The 12,233-nt window shown below is 37.7% G+C and overlaps 1 protein-coding gene across 2 annotated transcripts in view; it reads left to right on the top strand.

Moving 5' to 3' along the window:
- Nucleotides 1-4,430: 4,430 nt before the first annotated feature.
- RAP1B (RAP1B, member of RAS oncogene family) overlaps nucleotides 4,431-12,233 on the top strand; it is a 40,589-nt gene continuing 32,786 nt past the window's right edge. The window contains exon 1 of one of the 2 annotated variants that reach the window (XM_032493365.1): nucleotides 4,431-4,620. The gene's annotated coding sequence lies outside the window, so the exon portion shown is untranslated. The remainder of the gene's footprint in view (nucleotides 4,621-12,233) is intronic. The other variant, XM_032493363.1, reaches the window with a different exon arrangement.

Raw genomic sequence — 12,233 nt, forward strand, 5'->3', positions numbered from 1 at the left:
ACGAACTATCATAGTGATAAATTCTGCGGGGATGCCTAACTCTCAAGCATCTTTAGCATGATTTTATTAGCTGTTTGATTTGGAGACAGCCCAGATTCTGAAAGTACTTATATGTGGTCTTTGAAGAGTTTCTTAATTTAAATTCCTTTTGAAATTTTCATGATGGGGAATTTCATGAAGGTGGTTCTTCCAGTGGTTTTCTGCTTCAACGCTCATTTACACAATGGCTCTGGGAAGGGCATTTTTATTTCTATGCTTTTTCTCAGCTACAGCTTAAGAAAGGGGAAAATTTTACATGTAATCTGTTCCTTACATCATAGACATTAGCAATGACAAAATTATAGAACTCTTAGACTTATTTAATGTGGTGTAGGCAGGTTTGGTGGTCAAGCCTACAACTGTTGGAATAGAGTACAGACAGAATTTGAAATATATCTTGAGACAAATAAGCAGTTATTACAGTTATTACACAGCATAGAAAACATGCCAAGCTGTCTCATTTTTCTTATATATAAGTACATGGTTTCCTCAAAACAGAAATCTTAGATGAATTCAAGCTACTGCAGGAGAGTATGAATTCTGAGTTGTTTTCCTATAATAGCAACAGCCGTATGCTCTTACCTGGTCTCTCGTGTGAGTAAGTGCTAAAATTTCTAAAATAACTGCATAGAGTTTGAAATAGAACCTTTGGCCAAGAAAACAGAATAAAACTAACTTGGGACTAAATCATTGCTTTTTCCTCTTTCATCAACAAGCATCCTTCTTATCCGTCTCAACCTCAAACCCCAGCTACATAAGGTGTTGCAAAGAAATAGAACTACATTTCTATACCATTTACTATACACACACACACACACACACACACACACGCACACAAACCTGCATATACACATATGCACCCACATACACAACAAAGGGAAAAAACCAGTAACAAATCTCCTTGAAAGGATCAAATTTCAATATTTGTTCATTTGTGAATGAAATAATGTAATAATATTTGAGGTTAATGACTCTCAATGCTACTTATAACCATGCTTAATTGTAATTCACAAGTCTTGTGAATGTGAATAATTATTAACTGTTAATTAGGAAAACTGTAAATTTGGAGGTTTTAAAATCTAATTTTGCATTTGCAATAAGATCTTTACTTTTGTGGACTTTTGAAATGAAACTAATGAGGTATAAATGTTATTTGAAGTAAAACTTTTAAGGTGGTAAATACGTGGAAAATCAGAAATACTGTATCAGGTAAAATACAGCAAGAGTTACGGGTGAGCACACCATTAATGTACTTCCCCTAAAAAGGGAAAAACTAATCTTGAGCTTCTTCTAGTCCCAGGGGCTAAGACATGGCTATTTTCTCTACTTTATCTTACAAAAGTTCTGTAAAGCAGAGGTTATATATCCCTATGTTGCAGATGAGAAAACTATGCCTCGACACGATTAAGGAATTTACCCAAGACTATGAAGCTAATAAAAGGTGGAGCTGAACTCTGATGCTCAGGCTCTCCACTATTCCACAGTACCTTGGAGACAGAAAATTCAACAAACACATTTTGAATGCCTTTTATATGAAAACCACCATGCCAAACATGAAAAAAATACATACTTATGGATTTTATCTCCTGGTACCAGCAGAGCCCACTACATAATTTGAGAGTCCCAGTGCAAACTAAAAATGCAGGCCTCTTGTTCAAAAAATCATTAAAAATTCCAAGATGGTAACATCAGAACATTAATTTGAAAAAAAAAAACAAAACCATTAATTTGATCCTGGGGCCTTTCGAAGCACAGGGCCTTGTCACATGCCCATGAAGCTGGCCCTGAGTACAGCAGGGCAAACAATGGCAGGCCACTGCTTGTTTTTGTGACAGCCATGAGCTAAGAATGGTTTTCACATGTTTAAATGGTTAAAAAGAAGAAGAAAATGCAGAATATTTGTGACATGTGAAAATTATATGAAAGTCAAATTAGTGTCCATAAATAAAGTTTTATTAGACTACAGCCACACTCATTCTTTATGTATCCTATGGCTGTTTTCACACAATAAAGGCAGAATTGAGTAGTTGTAACAAAGACCATTAAAAGCCTTAAATATTTATTATTTGGCTTTATAGAAAAACTTTGCAAGCTCCTGCTGTAGGAGAAAGGTAGAAAACGAGTGACAAAGGAGCAATCGTGTTATGGGTATTCAAGAGAGAAGAGACTACATTAAATTGGAAATATCAGAAAAGATGCTCTTCCTTGGAGAAAGTAAATGGACCTTGAATAATGGGCAGAGTGGGAAGAGGCATTCCAGGAGAGGAAATCACCCCTGCACATCAGAGAAGTAGGAGAGCACTTGTATCTGGGCAAAATGAGAAGTCCACTCTGACTGTAAGGCATTTTTGAGTGAAAGGGAGAAGTAAGATACAAGGATTTTAACTTTACTAGGGCAGGGGAGTAAACTGAATGCTCTTTGAGGAAGAGAGTGACTTGCTCAATATGCTTTAAGATAATTCATCTGGCAACAATGTGTAGAATGGATCACAGCAGGAGGCTACAGGCCACAGGGAAGGTAGGAAGATGCAGCTAAGGTCCAGGAGTTGAGAAGTCATGCCAACTCAAACAAGTGTGATCTCAGTAGAAATGAATTACTAATAGATGTACCAATTGACTGCTAGTTTCAGAAAACGCAAAGAAAGGAGTATCAGGATTGAACACTGGATAATTTAAAAGATGGTGAAATAATTAACAAAAGAAAAGAAGAAACTGGTTTGGTAACAAAGATGATGACTTCAGTTTGCACACATGACCTGTTTGGGTTGTCAGTCAATATCCTGGTGAAGATTTCAAGGAGATAGGAACCGAACAAGGGGCTCAAATCCGAAAGTGAATTCAGGAGGTGTAGAGTCTAGGATTCTCTGTGTAGAGATAAAAGCTTAATATGAGGAGAATGATTTCCAGTCTAATAGAAGAAAACAAATGTATGTTTAATTAAACTATTTTATATATTCTCTCAAACTCGAAATAATCCTGGCTCCACTCTTCTAAAACAGATTCTTTCCAGGGGAGAAAAAAAATCAATTGCCTAAAGGTCAAAGAATTGAAAAAAAAAGAACAAAAAACCCAGAAAGTGTACCCAGATAACATCTGATCCCATGAACTCAGTTTCAGGCTTTCAGGCTTCCCAAAGTTTCATGCAATAATTGAAGTCAGGAAAGTCAAATTTATTCGAAATTCATTCATTCAGAATTTATAATAATTCCTACAGACTGCTCTGACACTCACCTTTGAAATTTCCATTAAAAAAGGATTTTCTAAGGAAGTAGAAGTTATCGAAATATGTAACATATTCAATTAATCTAAATCATGAAACACCTAGAAAGCATTTATATACCGGAAACAGGATAGTTATAATTTATTCTTAACTATACCTTTAACTTAGTTTTCAATCACTAGTATTCTTCAAAGGAGTGAAATTAATCATATTTTCCGCTAATCTTCCAATTTATCCAAGTTTATAAAAATTTATTTCAAGAATACTTAATAACATGGCCCAGTTAAACTATGAACTAAGCAAAAGTTAGTCTTCAGTGACCCCCCCAAACCCCTACTTTTCCCTGCACTTTGCTCTTTGAATCTTTTTGCTCATCAAAACCTAGTTTTATTTAAACAGCTAATGTCTTGTATAAAGGGAAGCTATATTTTAGTCTTTTCTCTAATGATGGTAAATTCCCTTGTTAAGTTCTCGCCCTTTTTGGAACAATGCATTTTTGGAACAGAAAGGGCTTTCTGTTCCCCAGTAGTCACCTCATAAACCTACCTATGGGTAACCCTATTAAGTGCCCGAGTCATGCATTAAAATACCCGATTTATTTTATTCATATAAATAGCTGATTTAGTTACAAAGTTATTTGGGATCATGGATTAGTTAACTGAATTTGGCAGGGTAATTGGAAAAGAGTTGTTCATGGTTAAGTTGTACATGGATGAATTACTTGACAATTCAAGAGAAACTATTTCAAGAATGAAAGACTGCTATGGCCTAGGCGCCTTCACTAGAGCTTTAGGTATGAAAACTGCGCGCTCTGTTACTTCTCCAGCCACTTTCCCCAGCACAAAGGAATACCGAGCACCGTTCGGTGGCGTTGGTGATTGAATTACAGTTTGCATAAAGGCACCTTTTTAGTTTCTGAGGGTTTCTGAGCCCTTCGCACCAGAGTAATCCTCTAGGGCCTGGGAAGCCGACGCGAGGCTGAAGGGGCGGTGAAGGGTAAGGTAGAGAAAAACCGCGGAAGGAACGCCGCGAAGGGTGCTGTGCGAGAAGAGTTTCCGCTGCCGCAGCACGGAAGGCCCCGCCCCTCGGCTCCCCTCGCCCCGCCCCTCGGTCCCGCCCCTTCCCGGGCCGCGCACCCGCGCGCCCCGCCCGCGGACGGAAGCGAGAGTGAGGCTGAACGCCTGACGTCAAGGCGACACCGCCAAACCTCGCCCAGAGTCAGGCGTGTAAACCAGCCGGAGCGGCGGTGGCAGGGGCAGCGGCAGCGGCAGGACCGCCGTGGCGCCGGGAGCAGCGACCTGGAAGGAGAGCGACGCGACGCTGGCTGCGGGGACTCGGTGACAGCGCGAGAGGTTCGCAGAGTGCGTGCGTGGCCGCTGAGGGGGAGCAGCGGCGGCGGCCGCGCGGCCGGGCGCCGGCTGAAGGGAACGGGTGGGGTGCGGCGCGGGCCGGGCGGGGCGCGCGCGCGGTTGTGGGGCCCCCGCGGCGGCTGCCTCGGCGCGCGGCAGGTGGTGCGAGGGCCCGGCGCCTGGCCGGCGAGCGCGCTTCCTCCCAGGCCGCCGGGGAAGAGCCGCCACCGCGGGGGAACAGCGCGCTTTGCGGAAGGGGTCAAATGTCTGAAATATGGCGGAGGAAGTGAGAGCCCGAGGACCCCCCCATCCGCCTGCTCCCTCCTGCCCGCGGCCGCCGCAGCCTCTCCTGCTGCCCGCCGGCCCTAGAAGACTCGTGTCCCCGCCCCGGAGCCCCCTCCCTGGCCGCCTCGGTTCCCTCCCGGGTGTGGGTGGAAGTTAGAACGGAAACCAGAAAGTTGTCCTTTGCGAAGCCCCAGCTTCCCCCAGTCTCGAGCTGGGGCGAGGAGCGTTCGGAAGAACCACTCCCCGGCACCCTCTAGGCTCGAGCCTGACAGGGAAAAAGTTTGCCTGAAACGGGGCTGGTTTGTTCCATTTGTTGCGGGAAGTGGCAGGAGGAAGGCAGCGGAGGGAGCCCCACCTAGTCTGGCAACAGCCACCGCGTAGAGAAAAACTGTTAAAGGGGCCTTTCCCTTCGTCAGCAAGAGGCAATCTCTTTCTCTTACAGAGGAAAAGAAAATCCAGGAAGTTTGTCCTCTTCTCTTTTTCGCCGTCTCGGTGTGTCTAATCCTAAAACTGTCAGCGCCACGAATCTTATTTAAAACTTACCTCCAGTGAATCGAGCTATCCGAATTTTTCTTCTGAAAAAACTGATGAGTTTTGGAGAAAAGATCAGCCTTGCGAGTTTAAGCAGACGATTTGCTTCCCCTTCGCCTGCTCCCCCACCCTCTCCTTATTAGTTTAGAAGAACATTTTTGCCCTGCAGCTCTTGTTCGGTATGAACATAAGCAGTTCTGTGTTACAGTAGACAGTCGACCCTAAATGAAGATTGTAATTTTAATATTTTATTTTAAAGTTTATTCAGCCTGATCAGATTTTTGTTTTGCCAGTTTAATACGTAATGAGTGCTTATAACTTAAAGCTTCCTACTCGTACATTTATTTTAACCCTTCTTCTAATTAAGAATACCTTTGGACTTGCTCATCAAAACCTAATTTTAGCAAGAAATAACGTAAAAGAAAAGGAGATGTTCATTTTACTTAAGCTCATATCGCCCTTAAAAGTTGGTCCTTGAATAGTTTTTGAGTCATAGTAGAGTCATGGGACTTTTAAGGGCCGGAAAGGACTATTTAGATCATCCAGTCCCACCCTCTCACTTTATGGAGGAGGAAACTGAGGCCTAGAAAAGATAAGTAGTGATCCTGCTGACTTTTAGGACAGTAGTCTAACCATAATAAAGAACCTGGTGGAAGAAATACTACATTTTTGTAGTGAACTACATTTTACAGAGGATAGTAGTCCCATCATACCCAAAAAAGGTGGTTATCTTAGTCAAACACTGTGAAAGAACCACTTGGGTAGTTTCATTCCCAGGTTTTAAGAGAGGAAATTAATAATCAGAATGGTAAAATAACTTTACGGACACAGAGACCTGAATGACAGTCTTATTTGAGCCCATCCACACTTTTGATCTCTACACTGTGAAGAAGGTGTTTTCACTTGGATTTTCTTTTTGGCATTCATAATAAATTATAAGATTGCTGTATCTGAAGAAGCTGGAAAGTAAATCTTTGAAACACATGTATCCAGTTTGGTTTTAATATGCCAGATGTGGGAATACAAACTCAGTAACAAACTGGCTTAATTTTAGAATGTGGTATAGGGTCTTGAAAATGATTTCTCTTTCTGCCCCCCTAATACTATCTTCCACCCCATGAACGACATCTCTTCCTATCTATGACAAGTATCACTTCCTACCTTTCTGTTGTCATTATGTGTGTTTTTTTGTAATCCCACTAAATTGTAAACTCCAAGGACAGGATGTGTTCTTTGTATTCCGTGCAGCACTCACTGGCATGGTACCTTTCATAGAGACAATACCAGTTTGTTAAATGTAAGCACCATCAGGGTAGGGACTTCATCCATTTCATTCTCTACTGTATCTTAGTTCTTAGAATCTTGCCTATGAACGTAGCAAGTGTTTAGCATTTAGGAATTAACTAATGAACAAAGAGATGAAATTTGCAGAGAACTTTATATTTCTTCAAAAAGAAACATTTTCCACATTGGCTTTGGAATCTTTTTAACTTTACGAATTGGTTTTTATTCTATCTTCAAAACAGTGCTATTGGATTTCAGTATTTTCTCTTAGCTCTACAAAGGGAGAGTGAGCCCCCATAGTAAGGAGCCACCATAGAAGGAGGGTCTAGTGAATGGTAATAAAGAATTCATCATAAAACACTTTGATCTGTGTACAATAGGATTTTATCAAGTGTATCTTACAGTATAATTCAAGATTGATAGAAGGCCTATGCAGTGATTGATAACATGGTAACTATTATACATGTTTTAAATATATAGTCTAGGACTTGGATGAGAAACTGGCCATGTTCAGTTTTCTTTGACTTTGTTGTAGATATTTGAACAATATTTCTGAAGGCAATGGAATTAATAAGGAAACTGGATCTGACACAAAGAGAATTTGGGTGATTTTGTAAAGGTGTCATTTTTTTCCCCCAAAACATAGTTTAAACAGGCAGTTTTATTGTTGAATATCAAGATCTTACTGGTATGCATGTGTCATTTTCCCAAAGACTTAAAATAATGTGTTTCTGTTACGTATTGATAAAGAGGGAGTAGGTATTTATCTAGTGTCTAGATTTGACTGGCAAAGGAATAGTTTAGTATTTATGAACTAAGTATTCAGAAGCTGTCTTTTCTTTTATGGCAGTGATGTCATATGTTCAGTCTTACAGAAAGTCTTGATAAAGATTGATCTTTCTTAAACTTTGTAAGATCATATACGGGTGTGACTATACCTTGATTTCCACCTCTCCCCCCATCATTTTTGAGGGCTCCATGGTCTTAGAGGTTTGACTGAAGTTTTTGCAGTTAGCCTTTTCAAATTGGACTTTCTTTCAGGTATTTTGACTTATGCAATGATTCATTATAACATTGGACAAATTTTCAACGAACAGAAGGTCTATACCATGGCTTACCCTTGTGCTGAAAGCCTAATGGTTTTCAGTGTTCTAAGATATTTTCAGTAGTACTGAAAGGTACTAATTACTGTTTGAGAACTTAAGTCTTTTAATTTATTAGTCCTTTGGAAATGTCGTGAATGCAGTGGAAGCAGTACAAAGAACAGAATGAATTTATCCATTTGCAGTAAAGACTGGCTTGGTATATAATCTGTTATATTTTGTTTGAACCTTTTTGATCACTGGATTCTAAGACCAATCCATTTAGTCATAGAATTTGTATTTTAAAGAAGAAAGGTTATCGGGAACTTGTGTGCCACCTTTTAAAAAAAAATTTGCTTTTTAAAATGCATCACGAACAAAAAGAAATACCACTTCTTCATACTTCCTAACAATGGTATGTTTATTCCCAATGTTAGTCAAATTAAGGCTACCCAGCAACTGATTATTATTTCAGTAGTGATTTATTAAGAATTTTTGGCTTTACATTAGTAATGTATCAGATTTTTTAAAAAACTGTTTCCAGAGAGCTTTAAAACTTTAAAAGGAAGAAATGAAATTTAGGGAAATGTACCAGATTTTAAACTAATATTTAAATTACTTACCAAAAGAAAAAATACTTGTAACATGAATTGCAGAATTTCCATTTGGTTTTTGCTATAACAGTGTTCTGGAGCATTACTGCACTTAAAATTGTATATGAGGTGCTCAAGTACTAGAATTATGTCCACTTTTAAATTAAGAATGTTGGTCTAACTGTAGAGAATAATTTTCTAATGTTCTGATTTTGAATTTTACATTGGTCTGGTTCCTAAAGTTTATTAACTCTTGTAGTTACAGTATTTTATAGTTTTGTAGTTGTGCTACTTTATTTGTTTATTCATTTTGGTGAGACCTTTTAAACTGGATTCTGATCTCATGAGATAACTTACTAGATAGTCTTCCATTGGTGAGGATTGAATATTTTAACTGTTGTACAAGTAGACACAATAAAGATGTGAAAGGAAGAGAGCATCCATTAAAAGCAGGTATAAGTAATTTTGATCACCTTAAATTATTGACTTCTTGGAATCATCACTGACTACATCACAGAGCTTGTTGCTCAGTTTTTCAGTAGTTGCTTTGAATATTTATTTCAGTAAATATGTACTTTTAACAAAATAATTTTCTCTCCTATGTTTAGAACTTAGCATTTTGTTAAATAACTATATTTGGAAAATATACAGTGATCTAATTGCATTGGTGGATTACCTCTTTGCTCTGTGGGAAGGGGAAAAAGATGAAAGAAAATCTGTTTTGTCCATTTAATAGCAGCTTTTGGCAAAAGCTTTTGGAGAGGAAATGGAAAATACTACAAAGAATTCTAATTATCTGTGTTTTTGAAAGTTTATTCTTATTAGAATATATTTTTCAAGTCACTGTATTCTAAAACTATTGGGGGACTTTCTAAAAGTTCTTAGTTAATGAGAATAAAGACTATAAACTTAAGCTCTTTTTGTTTAATAGTTTTTAGGTGTTAAAGTGGTATGCATGTTTCATCCAACTGTTTGTTACTTTAAGTTTGCAGAGAGACTACATAATGCTAACATAGTTATAAGCTGCCGCTTCTAAGATTTATAAGTTATCATTGAGCTCCTTGGTAACTATAGCAAAACTTGGGAATCCCCTCAGGAATCTTGAATTCTGTACTATACAGATAATAATGAAGGATAGTGATGAGGTATATAAATGTGTGCACCTATTATTCTACTGCTCTTGAACTAAGGGAGAATAATTGTGATTGTGAATAACTTAACAAATAAATTATCTAGCTCAGTGGTTTTCAAAGTATGGCCCATACCCTAACCCTAATCCTGGGGATCGCCTAGACATTTTTGGGGCATCTACAAGTACAAAATATTTTTGCAATAATATTGAGATGTCCTTTGCCTTTTCACTGTGTTGACATCTTTACCAATGGTACAAAAGCAGTGGTGGGTAAAACTTTTGGCATCTTTAAACAGTCCGGTCAGAGCACCACACTGTATTATCTGTCATCGTATGTGTTCTTTACTGCTGTGTGCTCATGATTTAAAAAACAACAAAACCTAAATACACTTGAAGAAGTGGAAAAATTTTTATCAAATCTCAACTTTGTACACATCATCTTACACATGACAAAATGGTAAGTATACTTAAAACACTTTCTTGCTGCCATACTGGAGTGTAGTGGTTGTCTTTAGGGAATGCATTTGTGTGATTATTGCAAGTTGAGTTGCAAGCTGAACCAGCCACTTTTTCATGAACAGCTTTTTCACTTGAAAGAATGCTTGAAAACTGAAAAAGGTTTTCAGACTTGGATATTAAGACTGACATTTTCTCAAAAAGTGAACCTGTTGCTTTAAAAGGAAAAGGTTGACAGTATTTACGGACAATGATAAAGTTCTAGTTTTCAAGTAAAAATTAGAACTTTGGAAAACTTGTGTCAGCTACTGTGTTCTTGACAGCTTCCCAATATTTTAAAAGATTTTTCTGATGATATTGGTGATGTTAATGAACATGATTTTTAAAATAATATATAATGAAGTGTGTCGATATTTGAAGATCCACATGACTCTAAACTAGTATTTTCAAAAGTCACTAATGCATAATATTGCAACATCACACATGGATAAGAAATCCATCCAGTTCTAGCTAGATCAGTGGGTCTTAATGTTATAAAGAACATAAAGTTTATTTATAAGATTACCCATTCTGATATATTGTAGCCAGTTGAGTTTTGGTGTAATATCAAAGGAAAATATCCACATTTATCTGAAAGGCTATTAAAATTAGTCTAACTGTCTGTCTGGTTATTACTCACTTTTTGTGTGTGTATTACTCATTTTTTCATGCTTTGCAAATGTGTTGAACTTATTTTTGTTGGGGGGAGAAAAATAGGAACCATAGATAAATGTGCTTTATGTTGGAATCTCTTATTAATATATAATTATTTTGAGTTTAATTTCTTTCCCTTTGAGCATTTCATTCAACTTTTGATCGCAGTAATGGATTAGGTAATTGTTGTTTCTTAAGCCAATTTTTGGTTGTATTCCTTGTTTTGTACGTCTGATTACTCAACCATAGATAGATTGCATATGTGTTCAAGTTTTGACATAACCTTAAATAAACTGATTTTTAATAGTTGATTTTCACAATTTTAGGATATGTAGTAGCTTTTGTATAGTAAAGCTATGTACTTTTTCCCATTTCAAGTTTTATAATGTCTCCTTGACCTGAGAATTTGACATGTTGTCTAGATACGTTCCATAACAAATGATAATGTTTTTACCTTCTGGGAGAAAGTTATTTCTTTTTCATGTTTATTTAGGAACAATTGTTAACAATCCTCGTTAAACAACCGTTCTTATAAAACTCATGTCTTAGGACTGTTCCAAATTTTAAAGGCTTTTTAGGCTAACCTGCATTCAGTTCAAGTAATACATTTCAGATTGTGAAATAATTAAGAATGATAGGTAAATTACCGTTTGTGCTGTACTCAGTTTCTTGGAACTTTAGTGCCAGTTACTTCCCTAGAAACAATAAAATGAGTGTGTTCGTGAAGAAAGAGAGTACTGAGTCTGAACATCACTGTTTGAAAGAATAGGGCTGGCATGAGCGAAAGAGATGTGAAGTGGTTTAGAGAAGGAGTTAAGTGTAAAAAGCTAACTTCAGGATAGCTTCAGGGATTAAGCATTATAGAACTCCTGCCTCCATGAGCTAATCCCACAGTAAGGAATAGAATTTAATAGGAAGCTTTAGTTCTCCCTATATTAAATAATTAACTGGTCAGCTGTTCTGGCTGTTCTGAGTTAGGGAACATTCTGAGATCATGTTTTATGTCCAGACATCCAGATTAGTCACAAAAGTTGCCACTCACTATTACTTGTGCAGGTTTAGTTGCTAGCTAAAAGATTTTTGAAATTTCCTGTATTTTAGTCATTTTTTAATAAACTTTTTTTCTTCCAAGAGCCCTGTCACCTTTCTTGATAACATTAGGGTTCTAATTGAGCAAAAATGATAAACTTCACTTTGAAAAGCACGTGTGGTGCTTTAGCAATTGATATATCTTGTCCATGAGAGGATCCTATGCAGAGGATAAATTGGATATTATCTTTCAGTTAGAGATTATGGTGTTAAAGTTTCATCACTAGCAGTATGAGTTGAGAGTAGTTTTGCTGTTTTTACTTCCAACAGGCCCTTAAACATTTTTCTTCAAACCTTTAGGTACTCAGATTGGACTCTTATTTCATTTTGTTCTCATAAGTTTTAGTTGATTCCATTGTGCATGAGGGATAAATCTGAGAAATGATATGCTAGTTTTGGATAATTTATTTCTACCCAGTTGTCTTAAGTGTCAAGGTTTAGTGTGATAACTTTGACCTGGGTAACTTAGGCTTCGGTTCT

This window comes from Camelus ferus, chromosome 12, assembly GCF_009834535.1.
Source record: "Camelus ferus isolate YT-003-E chromosome 12, BCGSAC_Cfer_1.0, whole genome shotgun sequence".
NCBI lineage: Eukaryota > Metazoa > Chordata > Mammalia > Artiodactyla > Camelidae > Camelus > Camelus ferus.